The 18,947-nt window shown below is 36.9% G+C and overlaps 1 protein-coding gene across 6 annotated transcripts in view; it reads right to left on the reverse strand.

Moving 5' to 3' along the window:
* ROBO2 (roundabout guidance receptor 2) overlaps positions 1-18,947 on the reverse strand; it is a 653,625-nt gene that overhangs the window by 403,915 nt on the left and 230,763 nt on the right. The gene's annotated exons all lie outside the window — the stretch shown is intronic.

Below are 18,947 nucleotides of genomic sequence, written 5' to 3' on the forward strand. Positions count from 1 at the left end.
TTCACTCTCCTCTTTCACTTTCATCAAGAGGCTCTTTAGTTCTTCTTCACTTTCTACCATAAGGGTAGTTTTCAACAATTTGATTATGATTTGCCTTAACATGCTTTTCCTTAATTCTAGTCTCCTTTAGGTTTGCTGAGATCCCTTCAATCTCTCAGATCAGTTTCCATTACATTAGAAAAATTTCCAGCTACTCTTTTCTCAAAGATTTATCCCATCTGTTTTTTCTTTTCTGTACTTCTGGTACTCTGAGTAAATATATGCAAATTTTCTTGGTATCACTCCATTAATAAGTGATGCATTGTTCATTTCTGCCATTATTTTTTTTCTTTCTGTGCTTATTAGTTCTGAATAGTTCCATTTTTCAGGTGTTCCAGACTGTCTGCTTTTTAAAAATCTGCTCTCAATCCCATTCAGTATATTTTTCATTTTATTTTTTATTGTTTGAATTTTTCAACTTATTTTTAAGACTTTATTTTTTAGAGCAATTTTAGATTATCAGCAAAACTGAGAGTAAGGTACAGAGATTTCTGATACACCCCCTACTCCCACACATGCACAGCCTCTCACATTCAATATCCTCCTCCAGTGTGGGATATTTGTTACAACTGATGAACTTTACATTGGCCAATTATCATCATTTAAGTCCACAGTTTTCCCTGTGGTTCACTCTCACTGTAAGTTCTATGGATATTAATTACTATATAATGAGATGTAGCCCTTGTAATTGCAATATGTGTGCTCAGTCATGTCCAACTCTTTGCAACCCCATGCACTGTAGCCTTGCCAGGCTCTTCTGTCCATGAAATTCTCCAGACAAGAATACTGGAGTGGGTTACCATATCCTACTCCAAGGTATCTTCTCAACCTAGGGACCCACCCACGTCCTGTGTCTCCTGCACTGGCCCGCATTTTAACCGCTATGCCACATGGGAAGCCCATTCATTGTAATCGTATCATACAAAGTATTTTCACCGCCATAAAAATCCCCTATGATCCATTTATTCATCCCTTGCCCTCCCCTAGCCTCCAGCAAATCACTGTTTTTTCCTACTGTCTCTACAGGATGTCATATGGGAAAAGGGGAGAGAGGCAAATTAGGGGCAAGGGATTAAGAGATTAAATTATCATGCAAAAATAGATAAGCAACAAGGCTACATTGTATAGCACAGAGAAATAGAGCCATTATTTAAATGAAATACAGTCTGTAGAAATCATTATGCTGCATACCTGAAACTAATTATAATATTGTAAATCTACCAGTTCAAATAAATAAATCATTTAAAATGTGTCATTTCACATTAGTGGCATCTCAAATCATGTTGGGGCAATTATTCACTAAAATAAGTTGTAACACTACACATGTATTAGAATGATTAAACTCTGGAACACTGACAACATCAAATGCTAACAAAAAGGTAGAGCAGCAGGAATGCTCATTCACTGCTGGTGGGACTACAACATGGTACATCTACTCTGGAGGGCAGGTTGGTGATGTTGATAAAATTAACTCACTCTTACCATATCATCCAGCAATCACAATCCTTGGTATATGCTCAAATTAACTGAAAACAGGTTCATACAAAAAACCTACACATGAATGTTTACAGCAACTTTATTGATAATTGCCCAAACTTGAAGTAACAAAGATGTACTTTGATAGGTAAAAAGACAAAGAACAGCAAAACATTTATTCAGCACTAAAACAGAAGTGATCTATCAGGGAATAAAAAGACGTTGATGAACCTTAAATGCACATCACAAAGTGAAAGAAGCCCATCTGAAAAGGCTACACACTACACGACTCCAACTATATGACATTCGGAAAAAGGCAAAACTATGGAAACAATATTTTTAATTTTAGACATCATATTTTTTATCTAAAACATGTATCTTTTTATATTTTCCATATCTCTCCTCATCATGCTTTCTTTATTTTTCCAGAACATATGGAATCTATTTATAACTGTTTCTACTTCACTGTTGGCTAGTTATATTACCTCTGCTGTGTCTAGGATTTCTTCTAACAGTTGACACTTATTCCGGATATGGATAATATTTTCCTGCCCTTTTATGCTATGTAATGTTTGATTGAATGATGTCAATTGTGAACTTTATATAATTTCTTGCTAAATGTTCATTGTATTCTTCTAAATAATGTTAGATTTTGTTGCAGAGTACATTTAAATTAGAGGGAATCAGTTAACTCTTTTTGAATTTTGCTTCTAACCTCTTTTAGGACAACTTTAGAACAGTGTGACTGTAAGGCTAACTCATACCCACTACTAAGGGGACACTTGTCTAAGGATTCCATCCATTCATTGATGGGAACATAAACACTTCTCAAGTCTGCATGGATGGCAAGATTTCCATCATTGGATAGTTTCTTTCCATTTATAGACTGATCAAAACTCAGCCAAAGATTTTAGGGGACTTCTCTGCAGTCTCTCTTTCTTTCTCTCAAAGAGCTTCTTTATTACTTTACCCTTCACATTCTAGATATAGCTACTCTACGAACTGCGTGTGATCTCTCGGTTTTACATCTCAGTGAAAGGATGACCAGGCTCTGTGTGGACTCCCCCTTTAAACTTATGCATGCTAAGTCACTTTAGCTGTGTCTGACTCTTTGTGACCCTATGGGCTATAGCCTGCCAGGCTTCTCTATTCATGGGATTCTCCAAGCAGGAATACTGGAGTAGGTTGCCATGCCCTCCTCCAGGGGATCTTCCCAACCCAGGGATCTAATCCAAGTCTCTATGTGTCCTGCACTGGCAAGCAAGTTCCTTACCTCTAGTGCCCCCTGGGAAGCCCTTTACATGGTAGCATGGAAAGTGCCTCCAAGAAGAAAGCTAGAATAACTAAAAGGCCCATGCTTCTTGTTTCCGCTTTCTCAGACATCACTGCCTTGGACTGCTTGCCAGTCAATACTTGAAAAACCACTGTTTATTTTTGTCTAGTTTTCTAGTTGTTTAGAGTGGAAGGATAAATCCTAACCACTACTCTATAATAGTTGGATATTGATACCTTCTGTACATTCAATAATTAAATCATTTTATTTACTGTTTTTGCTTCCTAATAGTGATTTTTACAAAGAATTGTTATGATTCCTCAATACCTCATGACCTATGGTTATTTTTTTTAACAAAAATGTTATTTATTTTGCTTCTTATCAAATATGATTTAAATTTTTTCCAATGTGTGCTTATATACATTCAGGAAGAAAAACAAGTATCATGCCCTATAAAAAGTAACTTTTATGGCCAAACTGAAGATTAAAAATGAACTGCCACACCAAATAATGGCAGAAATTAAGGCATGAAAATATCTGAACATCTCAAAAAAGACTTAAATAGAACTAGATAAAAACATCATTAGGGCACATTAGAAACAAAGAGAAAAGTCTTGATGAGAATAGGAATTGTAAAAAAGAAGATACCAGTCAACTAGTCAAGAGGAAATTTTACTACTTGCTATAAATACACATAAGGCATTATCTATACTTCGGTAACAGCCTGGTAAAGTTGCTAGATTTCTTTCATTTTTCTGTATCTAGCATCAGATTTGTGAATCTTATTCAGATTATGAAGAAGATTATTTATAATTTGCAGTGCAATTCAGTTCAATTTAGTCGCTCAGTCGTTCCAACTCTTTGTGACCCCATGAATCGCAGCACGCCAGGCCTCCCTGTCCAGCACCAACTCCCGGGGTTCACTCAGACTCACGTCCATCGAGTCAGTGATGCCATCCAGCCATCTCATCTGTCGTCCCCTTCTCCTCCTGCCCCCAGTCCCTCCCAGCATCAAAGTCTTTTCCAATGAGTCAACTCCTCGGATGAGGTGGCCAGAGTACTGGAGTTTCAGCTTTGGCATCATTCCTTCCAAAGAAATCCCAGGGCTGATCTCCTTCAGAATGGACTGGTTGGATCTCCTTGTAGTCCAAGGGACTCTCAAGAGTCTTCTCCAACACCACAGTTCAAAAGCATCAATTCTTCGGCGTTCAGCCTTCTTCACAGTCCAACTCTCACATCCATACATGACCAAAGGAAACACCATAGCCTTGACTAGACAGACCTTTGTTGACAAAGTAATGTCTCTGCTTTTGAATATGCTCTCTAGGTTGGTTATAACTTTTCTTCCAAGGAGTAAGCGTCTTTTAATTTCATGGCTGCAGTCACCATCAGCACTGATTTTGGAGCCCAAAAACATCAAGTCTGACACTGTTTCCACTGTTTCCCCATCTATTTCCCATGGAGTGATGGGACCAGATGCCACAATCTTCGTTTTCTGAATGTTGAGCTTTAAGACAACATTTTCACTCTCCTCTTTCACTTTCGTCAAGAGGCCTTTTAGTTCCTCTTCACTTTCTGCCATAAGGGTGGTGTCATCTGCATATCTGAGGTTATTGATATTTCTCCTGGTAATCTTGATTCTAACTTGTGCTTCTTCCAGCCCAGTGTTTCTCATGATGTACTCTGCATATAAGTTAAATAAGCAGGGTGACAATATACAGCCTTGACTTACTCCTTTTCCTATTTGGAACCAGTCTGTTGTTCCATGTCCAGTTCTAATTGTTGCTTCCTGACCTGTATATAGGTCTCTAAAGAGGCAGGTCAGGTGGTCTGGTATTTCCATCTCTTTCAGAATTTTCCAGTTTTTGTGATCCACACAGTCAAAGGCTTTGGCATAGTCAATAAAGCAGAAATAGATGTTTTTCTGGAACCGTCTTGCTTTTTCCATGATCCAGTGGATATTGGCAATTTGATCTCTGGTTCCTCTGCCTTTTCTAAAACCAGCTTGAACATCAGGAAGTTTACGGTTCCCATATTGCTGAAGCCTGGCTTGGAGAATTTTGAGCATTACTTTACTAGCGTGTTAGATGAGTGCAATTGTGCTGTAGTTTGAGCATTCTTTGGCATTGCCTTTCTTTGGGATTGGAATGAAAACTGACCTTTTCCAGTCCTGTGGCCACTGCTGAGTTTTCCAGATTTGCTGGCATATTGAGTGCAGCACTTTCACAGCATCATCTTTCAGGCTTTGAAATAGCTCAACTGGAATTCCATCACCTCCACTAACTTTGTTCATAGTGATGCTTTCTAAGGCCCACTTGACTTCTCAGTCCAGGATGTCTGGCTCTAGGTGGGTGATCACACCATTGTGATTATCCAGATCGTGAAGATCTTTTTTGTACAATTCTTCTGTGTATTCTTGCCACCTCTTTTTAATATCTTCTGCTTCTGTTAATTTTACATAATTATTAATAGGTTTTTAGTCAAAAAGACTAAAATTATTTAGTCACAACCCTGTGGCTCAGAGGGTAAAGCATCTGCCTGTCATGTGGGAGAGCCAGGTTCAATCCCTGGGTCAGGAAGATCCCCTGGAGAAGGAAATGGCAACCCACTCCAGTACTCTTGCCTAGAAAATTCCATGAATGGAGGAGCCTGGTGGGCTACAGTCCATGGGGTCACAAAGAGTCAGACACGACTGAGCAACTTCACTTGCATTGTTATGTCTCATACTTCAACAAGATTATTCATGCTTGAGTCTGACAAAGCCATTTACAGACACCTAGTCTAGAAGAAAGGTCTCTGATTTAAAAGTTGACAAGAAACAAGACATTATTTCACCAATAACTGTGAAAGGTTTTCACAAAGAGAAGGTGCAATTACAGTAATGAAACTGCTATAACTAATGATAAAGATATAGTTGCAATAGAATAACCAGTAGATGATGCTACTAAGTTTATATTAACTTGAGCCCTAAATTTATAAATCTTTCCCCATTTGCAACAATTTTACATTTTGATTATAGAAAGCTTAGATTCCTTTTCAAAGAGTCTTTCAAACTAGTTTATCAATTTAAAATATCAGTTGCTCTAATTTTTACATAGTTGGGTTTAAAATGGCAAAACAAACAGATTGAGAGAGAAAGAAAAAGAACATTTTCACTCACATGGTGTAAAATTACAGCCACCTGCACTATGTTTGCAATGTTATTAAACCAAATAAAAAGCTGAAAATTAAGTACTTCCTTCTACACTTTGCAGAGAAGTGTCTTAGAGCAGGAAAGGAGCCATTCTCCACCACATACAGAGGCATGCTAAAAATAGCACTCAAACCTCGCTGCTGTAAGAACTTGCTCAGAAGAGGAAAAGGCTGTTGGTTCACCGATAAGGAAAAATTCCTGCAATGATGTACCACATGGAAAAGGTAAAGTCAGGGCTCACGAGGGCATCTGATGTTGCTACACAGTAGCTTTCTGTTAATATGCAATTTAGGGCACTCCAAAGGCTTCCAAGTAGCACAGTGGTAAAGAATCTGCATGCCAATGGAGGAGATGCAAGAGACATGGGTTCAACCACTGATCAGGAAGGTCCCATAGAGAAGGAAATGGCAACCCACTCCAGTATTCTTGCGTGGAAAATTCCATGGAATGAGGATCCTGGTGGGCTACAGTCCACAGGGTCATAAAGAATCAGGTATGAGAGAACTGAGCACACACACAGAAACCAACAGTCAAAGAACAGCAGGGCACATCTGAGTAGCACTTAGCTTGGTTTTTATTTTCACCTGGGATTCTGTTTTCTTCTACCTTATTATCTTTTGTACAGGAACAATAAATAAATGTCACTAAAATATTACTGATGTGATTTTGTAGCAAAAGACTTGCAGATAATAGTACACTGCAGAGGATCTAATCACAGTGTATGCTTATTTCCTCCCTCAATCCTCATGTTTCCTCGCCTTGCAGCTATTATTTCTAAGTACTCTTCAGCTTAATGTTGGACACACCCACTTCGGTGAGTGGATCATGCTGTTTTAACATAAAATAAATACCATAAACATGACATCCTCCAAAATGGATTACACCTTTCCATTATAATTTACCAGTAACTTTCCCCCTGCTTCTAAAATGCCTCCAGCTACAGAATGATTCTTAGGAATTATTAGAGAAACACTGAAATATTCATGGAGTTATCATTATAGGTTTATATTGAAAGGTTTTATAGGCAGAGGAGGTAATCTTGTTCAATGCTACGTTTTCAACACCCAGCACTGGGTAGGCCCTTAATAAATATTAGTTGTTTTATCGTTAAATATAAGATATAAAATAATTGCCATAAGGCATACAGAGAATGGGCTTCCCAAGGTGACTCAGCGATAAAGAATCCACTTGCAATATATGAGCCACAGGAGATGCAGGTTGGTCCCTGGGTTGGGAAAATCCCCTGGAGAAGAGCGTGGCAACCCACTGCAGTATTCTTGGCTGAAGAATCCCATACACAGAGTAGCCTGGTGGGCTATAGTTCATGGGGTCACAAAACAGCTGGACATGACTGAAGTGACCAAGCAGCAGCAGCAGCATACAAAGAAAGAACTTTCTGAAGACTGAAAATGTAGTCCTACATGTACACCGATAAACTGATACTTCTGGACTTCCTGGGTGGCCCAGTGGTTAAGAATCCACTTTCCAATGCAAAGGACATGGGTTTGATCAGGGAACTAAGATCCCATATGCCGTGGGGCAACTAAGCCTGCTCACCACAATTAGAGAGCCTGGAAGTCACAACAAAGACCCAGCACAGCCAAAAAATAAATTTAAAAAAGCTTTTTAAAAACTTAATAAAAATGATATTTCTTACATAAAAAACACAAAATAAATATCTTTATCACTTTCAACTATGATATGTAAGCTCTAGTTTAGATCTCATAGTTTTGTTTTTGTTTTCAAACTTTAAACTTTTTATTTTGTATTGGAGTATAGCCAATTAACAATGTTATGGTAGTTTCAAGTGAAATGCAAAGGGACTCATTCATACATATATATGTATCCATTCTCCCTGAAACCCCTTCCTATCCAGGCTGGCATATAACACTGAGTAAAGTTCCACGTGCTCTACAAATAGGTCCTTGTTGGTTATCCACTTTGAATATAGCAGTGTGTACTTGACCTTCCCAAATTCCCTTACTATTCCTTCCCCCCAGCAACCATAAGTTGGTTTTTTATGTCTGTGAGTCCCTTTCTGTTTTGTACGTTCATCTGTATCATTTCTTTTTAGATACCACATACAAGGGATTCCATATGCTATTTCTCCTTCTCTGATTTATAGAAGCTCTATTTAAAAAAAAAAAAAGCAAACTAAATTTTCATTAAATATCTTTTTCAGTCATAAGTAATTATCCTCCTATCTTTTGTGTAATTTTTGTCCTACTAGTAAATATACAGCAGCAAATTTCAAACATCAATGATTAGGGATTCTTATTTGCATTATCATAATATTTTGAACCATTGAATTCAGTACTGGGGATTTCACAAATATGTTTAATGTTATAACAATGTAATATCAGGTATCCACACAATTCTAAGAACAAACCATTTTTTAAAATGTATATACATAGGGAAGAATTGATTCAGTTTTCATATCAAATATGATGCTATCAAAATGTGGCAGTATGTCACTCTTATGACAACAAGATTACTTGGCACTGTGGGAGCCAACACAAAGTAAGTTAATAAATAGCCACAGGTCTTTTTGATCTGAGCCAAGAAAGTTTAATTTTTAAAAAATGGTATTGATTTGAGCATTCTAGAATCTTTTTAAAGAGAAGATTAGTCTGTTGGTTGTTTCCAAGGAGCACAAACTTATTACAGCTACATTATTTAACAAAGTAAAAAACCAGGAAAAGACATGATACGCGATATGGAAGTAAGAAGTAACTATGTTCTTAATCTTCATTTGCACCAACTCTAATTGGCACATTCAATTTTTTAAAAAAAGCCTGACATTCAACTTAAACCATAATTTTGTATTTTGAGATGTTTCATGTCCCATTTGTTGCTATGTTTAAATTTTAATTAGAGGACTCTTAAAAAACTAAAATTAAAATAATCTGCAATATAGTTTTCATTTATTTTTAAAACACACAATGAATTCTGGCTGCCATATTATAATCGAGGAGAAATCACACCAAGACAGAGAAAAGCAGTTCTGCCAACACATTTTCCGAAAACTTTCAAGACTTTTTCTGGCTCATAAGAAAAAGAGTATCACTGATTCACTCTTGCTTGCTATTAATCTCAGGAATATATATTTTAGATCCTCATCCCTTGTGCACTGCTACATGTAGGAAAGTTGGTGATTTATGCGTCAAAATGCTGGTCCCTTTTATAGGCATATTGACTCTCTATCTTAGAAAACCTCTTGCCAACCATGTTTCATTAGAATTTCTTAAATTATGGAACAATAACCTCAAAGGGGATTGTTTATTAGAGGTTTCTAGGCACTCCATATACTTGTGACTTGCAAATGAATTTTAAATGAATGCTAGGAGTGCCCAAATCCAAAAGAAAAACCCATGTGGAAAAATGATGTATGAAAGTCTAAAGGATTTATGTTTAAATTATTGAAATTCAATCGTGGATGCATGGTTTATTTATGCTGATTTGCTTTCTGGCTGCACTGTACGCTCTAAGTCTACTGGGTTCAGGACAGATAACAATGACTTCTTTTCTGTATATTTTAATATTTTTTCTACATCACTTGTCCATGTTGATAAAGACCCGTGATTCAAAAATGAAAAATTTTCATGTGGTGGAGGTGTAAGTCAACCTTCCTCTCATCTGTCTTTTAGTTGGCTGTGAGATCTGAATTTTTCACTGTTGTGTAAGCATACCATTCATTAGTTAGAAGAGGAAATATGAAAACTTTCTTTTCATACCAATGAGGGAAACGAAACCAAATAACAATATGAAAACACTATATACCTATCTATAATGTGATACAGCTATTATTTAAACACATTATGCATACACCATGAACAGTGTAGTAGAAAGCTACCAAGAAGATGAAATGTTTCAGGAGAAACCTATCATTATAAGCACAAAATATAGCTATATATAGCTATTTTTTACTACTGTTTCTAAAGAAGTGCAATTTGGACTTCTGTGACAGTCCAACTCAGAAGGTGTGGGTTCGATCTGTGGTTGGAGCACTAAGCTCCCACATGCCCGCATGGTGCAGCCAAAAATTAAAAACAAAAAGATGTGCAATGCCCTGGGGAAACCTAGGGATCCAGCCAAAGATATATAGGTCCTGTGATTCTTCCTGCACGTCTCTGCCCTCTTTTTGGTGCTGTCAAATCTGTCAGAAGCTGTGTCCAAAAAGGACAAAGTGAATATGAGAATGCCACAGTAGACTCTGGATTAGCAAAGAATGTATGCATGTTGCCTGTGTGATGTTTTCTCAGAATTCTAAGGGAGACCATTTTCCTTGCCTTCTCCAAGTGATGGGGATAAGCCTGTGTCAACTTGCTAGCTTTCCGAGAATTAGGCAAACTATGTTAACACGCATGCTATTGAACAGTATTTCTTCAGTTTTAATCTTTTATGGGTAAAAACTACATTAACACAATATATATGTGCAGGAACTTTTTACAGCCTTAGTGTCATCGCGTTCCCCTCTTCCCCATCCCCAGGTAGCAGATAGGCCTCAGAAAGCAGAACCTACTAGAAGACCCCAGTGCTGAGGCTGGGAATTAATAGTTTCATGGTATGATTTCTTTCTGCTGGCATTGACTCTGCTGAAAAACTGGAGTACACTAAGTATTTAAAACATACTCTGTACTTTTTTCCCATTATTTCATACAAATGCCCTAATATTTTTGAAAAACTCGCTTCTTTGTGGTAATTAAAATATATACGTTTTTCATGGAGCATAACTTCCATATTTTACTAGAAAAAAGAAGACTCAGAACAAAAGAAGCTAATTAAAACACACTAAATGCTTCTCTAGTGTGGTATATTAACCGTATTTAAGAATTATGTTATAACACTAAGCTGTAATTATAACATGGCAGAATAATGATATAATTCAGCAGGCTCAAAGCAATGTTACTACATCCAGATACAGTGAATACCCAGCAGGGAATGGCATTTCACAACAATTTGCTCTCATAATCTATGCAGGTCATATAATATTTATCTTTGATTTCACCAAGTGTGATCATGATGCAAAATAATGTGCTCTGTTGTGTAGAAAGGGTTAAGTTATGGCCTTTGTGAGCCATTAGGTGGAGATTTATTGGGGGAGTTAGTAAGTCCATAGTTCAATATGTGGTGACTGAACAAGGACCGTAGGTGCAGAGACAGAGAGAGGAAGAAGAGAGCTGAGGCAAATGACATCCCTAGGGCTTTACAACATATGGCCCATCAGTCAAGGGTCAAGCCCCCTCACAAATTGCATGCACTTTACATAGCCATCTGCATCAATAAATTACTACCCTCCTGTAGCCAGACACTAATGCATGAGCAAGAGGGATCAGCCCCACTTACAAATAAACTGTTTTATTTATCCTTGCTCATTTTGACCCAACACAGCAACCCATCATTTCCACACAAGACTTTGTCCCCATAGTCAGACCAATTCACTAATATACATACTAATTTTTAAAATGCATATCTGTCTTTTCCAGAGCAATGGAATATGTCTTATAGAGTAACTAAGTTACAGAAGCAAGTCATTTATAAGCTGGGATGATGAAACTTCAACTTATTAATTTGTCTTATTTGTTTCTGCTGAGTTTCCCTTTGATGTCCAATGACTGGCTAGCTACAGAAAACTTCCAGGAACACTATAGTTTACATTTTTGACATTGTCCTTTTTACAAACTAAGAATGTCAGCACTAAAGCAACCAGTTATTTCATGACCATGGACATACAGAGAGAACCTTTGAAACTAATAGTTCTGGGGCACATTCAAACAAGAATACAAAATAGAGCTCAACTAAGATTTTTTTTGTGGGTAAATTCAGTTATAATTTTAACTGCATAATCTCTGAAATTTTGCATTTTGGTGCTTTTCACAAACCTTTATTAAGAGTATCTTTCATATCTGACAGGAAAAAAAAATATAATACTTGGCACCCAACAAGAAGCAAACACTTTTGACAAGAATAAATAATGGAAAAGTTAATCACTTTTTAGTCATGCAATTGACTAGTGGTACATTTTAAAAGTCAATCTTTTTCACAAAAATAGGTATTTGGGTGGGGGGGATGGAAAATAAAAGAAACTAAAGAGGAATAAGCAGCATTTAATTAGCAGCATTAGCAATAAGAATTAAATGTTCATTTAATTCTTGTAACAATCCTTTGATGTCAATAATTATTATCAATATTTTATAGTTTTAAAAAAAATGAGGACTGGACAAGTTTAAGTGACTTGCCCAAGATCACACAATGAGAAGAGGTAAAATAGAGATCTGTAGACAGCTCTGCCTGGTCCAATGTTCACTGCCATCCAAATTCCAAGAAAGGAGAAAGAAATCAGGAGGGTCCTATGAGATCCATAGTGAGGCTGTGAAGTCATGGGATTTTGGGGGAGGGAAGTTCCTCATGTATGTTCTTGCTTAACTACTTATCTGCTACTTTAAACAGTAAGCACTCACAGGAAATATAAAGGGGGAGTGAACATAAAGGGGAGTTCAGTTCAAGAAAAATAATACAGGTAAAAAGATATGCATTGTTGGTGGGGATGTAAATTGGTGCAGCCACTGTGGAAAACAGTATTAAGTTTCCTCAAAAAAATCAGAACTAGAACTACCATATGATCCTGCAATTCCAAACTGGGTATTTATGTAAAGAAAACAAAAACACTAACTCAAAAAGGTATTTGCATCCCTATGTTCATTGCTGCATTATTTACAATAACAGACATGGAAGCAACCTAAACGCCAGTCAAAGGGTGGATGGATAAAGAAAATGTGGTTTATGTTTATACAATGGAATATTATTCAGCCATAAAAAGAAGAAAATCTTGCCATTTGCTACAACATGACAACATGGACAGAACTTGCACTCAGTCATGTCCAACTCTTTGAGACCCCATGAACTATACAGTCTATGGAATTTTCCAGGCCAGAATACTCGAGTGGTTAGCCTTTCCCTTCTCCAGGGGACCTTCTCACCCAGGGATTGAACTCAGATCTCCTGCACTGCAGGTGGATTCTTTACCAACTGAGCTATCAGAGAAGCCCTGAGGACATTATGCTAAGTGAAGTAAGTCAGACAGAGAAAAACAAACACCATATGATCTTATTTATAAGCGGAACTAAAAACAAACTCATAGATACCGAGAACAGATTGGTGAAGGCTCAGTTTGCTTCTTGTACTTTATAAGACTGTGTCTAAATATCCTTTGGGAAAATTTTTATTTCTGCATCTTACAGAATATATAGAATACCTTTTAATGTACAAAAGTATTGAGCTATATGTCCATGAAAGATTCTTTCTTTTGGTTTGGTATGTATTAAAAGGGCAAATGTGGGTAACGGGTGGGGGAAATGGTGAAGGGGGTCAAAATGTACAAACTTCCAGTTATAAAATAAGCAAATCATTAAGATGTAATGTATCATGGTGATTATAGATAATAGTATCCTGCCTATTTGAAATTTACTAAGAGAGCAGATCTTACAAGCTCTCCTCCCAAAAAGGAAAAAAAAAAATCTTTCTATGATGACAAAAGTTAACTAGACTTACTTAGGTGATCATTTTACTATATATTTATTTATTTATTTATTTATTATATAAAATCATTATGTTGTACACCTGAAACTAATGTAATCTTCAATGTTCATTTATAACTTAATTAAAATTTTTTTTTCTTTTAAGAAAGGAGATGGATAACTGTAGATCAACACAGTTCTGAAGCTTAAATGTTGCCAAGAATACGCTCAGTAATTGTTCATTTCAAGGCCAGGTTTCAACTTAGACATTTTCTGAAGAGCAGGATTCTGAGGGATGCCCAGGATCAATGGGGAAAGAGACAAAGACAGAACAGCTTAGAAGTAAATAGCACAAGGAAAAAGAGAGAGCTTAGAGAGATGTCTATGCTTAATTAGAGATTTTTCAGTTTATCTGGTTGAAGCCTCAGTTTGCTTCCTGTACTTTATAAGACTGTCTAAATATCCTTTGGGAAAATTTTTATTTCTGCATCTTACAGAATATATAGAATACCTTTTAATGTACAAAAGTATTGAGCCATATGTCCATGAAAGATTCTTTCTTTTGGTTTGGTATGTATTAAAAGGGCAAATGTGGATTTCCATAAACCCTATGTAGTTCTTGAAATACTCTAAAGTAGTCTATCAGTGCAAAACTTAATTAATTACCTTTTAAACTGAGAGCAAATAGACATAGGCATGACTTAGTATGAGAAACACAGATGTGTACTTCGCATCTGAGATTGGACTCTAGCTCATGAAACATATTAGAGTGGACACAAGACCAAATTCTTTTGATTTAGATGTAAAGTATACAGTAAGATTTGCATTGTAATGGATCCATTGACCCCTGGTCAAGATGGAATTGTCAATAGAAGTGTCTTATGTATGGTATGAATCATATCTAATGGTTCTATTAACATCATATTGAGATTGAAGTCTCAAGGAGCATGACTTAGAATAATGGAAATGGAAGAAGGCTTTATTTATTATTTTCATTTCATCTCTGTAAGTGTATTTTTTCACTTTTAAATCATCTCTCATAAAAAAGCAAGCAATGATACACTTATTAAAATTATATCAAAGCATACGAATTTGTAAAAGGCATCTGATTTTAAGACAGATGTTTCTCCCCCTACCAGATCAATTCCCTAATGGCCTACACTTTACAGAATAAGAACAGACAGTAAGCAAACAGCATGCTTCTGCTACTTCTGAGTCTAAGATACTTGTGAAACCATGGGCAAGTGCCTCTATTTCCCTCTCTCAGATTCTTCAGTTGGAAAACAGGGATAACATAATGCCTGCCTTTCCTTCATGTCTTAGGTTATAAGGATGAATCAAGTGATATAAGTGAAGCTTTTTCAGCATATTAGAAGAAATTGGTTGTTGAATTACAATAATTACTGATTTCTTATTCCAATTATATCAGAATAAGTGAACAAATTCAGTATTTATGCAGTAAAATGGGAAACCATCCATCTAGACAATTTTCTAATTGTTCAAGGTATTTCAACAAGATATTTTATGCAGTGGCATACCTGAAGTAATAATCTGTCTTATATGCCATTTTAATTTTTATATGCCATTTTAATTTTTAAAACGTTTTATTATCTGAATTACACTCTCCATTTACTTAACAGTTAAGTGGGAAGGCAGCTCTCTCTTCAGACTTGTAAGAATTTATATAATGACTAATAAAACTGTCAAAGAAACAGAGAAGGTTACAGGGGCAAAGGGAGAAAAATATTTGTCTTATTACACGTTCATCTATATACTAAAAACAACCAAAATGTAAACCTGTGATTCTAGACACCTGTGAATGGTAATGGAAGATCAGGGCAAAACAAAATAGCATTGATTCTCTAGAAGCATCAAACTGAGAAACTGCAGGATAACACCTCCCAGCAGACACAGGCCTTTTTCAGAATGGGAGGGAAAAAAAAACATAAAAATGTAAATTTAATATTCCTCTGATGGCAGAGAATAAATCTGAGTAAAGCAGAATAAATATGGATGGAAATTACAACCTTTTTCCAAATGTATGCAAGCAAAAGGGGGAAAAAATAATTCTAGAAGTTCGTGTGAAATGGCAGTTGCTACAAAATCAGTTTGGTGTGAAAAGAAGCTGAGGATGGATATGATCAATAATGAACAATCAGCAAGTCCACTTAGAGATTCACTCGTAAAGCTGAAACCGGAAACTTTTCCCCTGGATCTTTTATAGTTTAGACTTAGACTAGATTTATCAACAAACATATTTTCTGATTTTGCAACTACTCATATCATAGCTGTACTCCCTATTGGTTATAAGCAGTGAATTTAAAACATTAGAAATTCTAATTTTTACAATAGGTAAATGGCTTAAAACTTAGCTTTACTTTCTTCAAGGCACACCTATCTTTGGAATGGGAGCTTTTTTCCGCCTCTATCATAATTCAGGGTTTTAAACTTCCATACCTGATCAGATGACCCTACGAATGATTTTACAACTTGTTCCAGAGACACACACTACAACACAGAAAATGGAATCTTGAAGAATGTATGGAAGCACAGGGTCTCAGTTTCCTTTTTTTTAAGATGTAAAATGAGGATTATATAGAATCACTACCACAGTATTTGTAACAGCACTCCGTTCATAGCAAGGTTAGCTATCGACAGGTGGCGCTACTGATGAAGGTCCCACTTGCCAATGCAAGGAGACATGAGATGAGGGATCAACCTCTGGGTTGGGAAGGTCCCCTGGAGGAGGGCATGGCACCCATTCCAGTACTCTTGCCTGAAGAATTCCATGGATGGAGGAGCCTGGTGGGCTACAGTCCACGGGGTTGCAAAAGAGTCAGACACGAGTGAAATGACAGCACGCACAGAACATCTTCATCACCACAGTCGTCATGTCCATCCTCCCCCTCCTTCTCATCATCAAGCTTATCTGCTCTCTCTCTCAAAGACTGAATGTGACACTTGCCTATTTTATAATATCTCAACTTTGATTTATGATGCTAAATGACAATGGTTAAAATATGCATGACTTCCCAAGTCGTTTTTAACCATTTTTTATATACTTTATCTGGGGAGTTTTTCATTATACATGTTGGATTCTTGGTGTGGGTGCATGTTCCTGTTGCTGCAACCGTGTACATATCCTCTGCCCCCAAAGCCACCATCAAAGCTTGCTCCCCACTTCCAGGTTCAACTTGAAGCTGGCCCTTTAAGAAGAACCCCCAAGAGTTTCTTCACTTGCAATCCATTACATACAGAGATGTATAACCAAGGTCCATCAGAAGACTTTTATGAAGAGAACACTCACTCATTGTGAAGGTACAACTCCCCATACACCTATCAACACAAGTGCCCTTTTGTGAGTCCTTTGTGGAATTTTAACATAGGTCAAATTGATCATGAACTCACTATTTTTTCCACCTCTTGCACATCTTAACCACAATGTTGCCATTTTTCAATTTGCAAAACATATGTATCTAAACAAAGGCAAAACAATAGAACCCTCTGATATGTTTCTCAATCACTAGACATTATATACCACATATAACTTATTGGTTCACTGAGGACATCAGTTTGTTTGTGCTTCATCTCAAAGATATCCTCTGTCTACTGTACGAAATGATGGAGTGGGTGATGCATTTGTTCCCAACCATAACAATTCTGTGAAATATTTATTTTCCAGCAAGCAAAATAATGTACAAAATTGAGGCAGAGAAAATTACCAGGTTGGTAGCTGTAAACTACTGTTTTTCAGAAGGCCTGAGAATATGTCAATCAATGTAAGGATATTTTGGAGTACTATAAACTTTTCTCCCATCTCATTCACACAAAAGATGAAATTGAAATGAATTCTTTCTACAACAGAACAACCATAGGTTTTTGCAGTAGTTTCTTTGTAGAAAGTAGACTTTCTTCCAACTGAGGTAATAAACTAAGTTTTTAAAATATATGTACACAAATATGCATACAGGAGCATACATGACTGTGTATCTTAGATCTCAGCATTCCACTGCAGATATATGAATAGTAATATTGTCGTGCTTTCTGATTAAAACATATCCTTGTATATAAAAGCAAATTCTCCAGAACAAAGGATTAAGCCACAATAACAGCTCCCTTTTATGCCATTTCCTTAGAGAACTGACAACATAGTATAGTAATATGTCTTATTCAAGACTAAATATCATTTTAAAAGATCTATTCTCAGTCTACAGAAAAGCTTGAACAGCTCATCCCTATTTAAAGTGTCTTTGAGAATATCACCTTTCTCTTGGATCTAATTGTCACTGTTTTCTTAAGTGGCTGCAGAACTTGTGAGGCTGTTTCTGTGAACCCCTGGGCATTTCCCAAGCACGCATTTGCCATTTGGGTAGAGGTGAGGATGAGGGTCTTGTTTCTATCTCCCTACCTGGCTTTATTTAAAATGAAGCTCTTTGTTTCTATAGCAGACAAAGAATGCAGAGGCAGATCTCCACTAAACTGTCTTCCCGCACTCTCTCTTTGCCCAGAGATACCTCCTTGGATATGTGACAGGTCGATTAGAAACCAGGAGCCTGGGAATACCTCATTTCATTACTAATTCTGGGTTGGCAGCCTATCTTTTAAATTCCCATGAAGTCCAGATTCCAGGAATCAAACCGATGTGGTTTCCTTCATGTTTCTGCCTGGCTTCAGCCTTGCTCCATATCCTCTATCTGCAAAGTCACTGCCAAAGGTGAGATTACCCACTAGGGCAGCACAAGTGTCAGAGAAGGGAAAGTGAAGGGGACGGTGCACAACTATTAGGTCATTTAATCATTTCAGGGATTCGATTATCATGATTGACTCTCCTGTCAGTCCCACTGTCATCAAATAATTGCACTAACTGCAGCTCCACCTCCTCTCTGGATCTACGGCTTGTGTGACCTTGGGTAAGTCATTTAAACTCTCAGAGCCAATTCCTCTTGCCAAATACAACACACTAAATTACTGTTTGAGCTGAATCTTCTTTGTGCCTTATTGCTTCATTTCAAATGATGGGTTAACTGGAGTTCAAATCAGTGCATCAGTTTGGTTCACCTTCGAGAAACTTCTTAAAGCACAGTTCTAAGGATCACAAATAGACATCTTAGCCATCCAGGGAATCTTCAAAGTAATTCAATGGAATTGAGATTCAATGGAGTCTCAGTCCATTGATTGCTGAGAAATAGTTTAGTTGTGCTGTGGAGTTATTATCACCTTGACTGGAGATGAATACACTGTTTCAGTAAGTGGGACAGAGAGTTATAATAGTATGTCTTAAATAATAAATGTGTCCAAGAGTATATTTGATGAATTAGAAGGCTGTTCATAGTTTCCCCTATATCCACAAAGAAGCTGCTGTGCATCCATGGAAGACATCCTAACCCAGTGTTATGAGAACAGCCCTCTTCTTTCCTAGACTCAAGGACCACCTGTTTTATGACTTCTG

This window comes from Oryx dammah, unplaced genomic scaffold (assembly GCF_014754425.2).
Source record: "Oryx dammah isolate SB20612 unplaced genomic scaffold, SCBI_Odam_1.1 HiC_scaffold_2, whole genome shotgun sequence".
NCBI lineage: Eukaryota > Metazoa > Chordata > Mammalia > Artiodactyla > Bovidae > Oryx > Oryx dammah.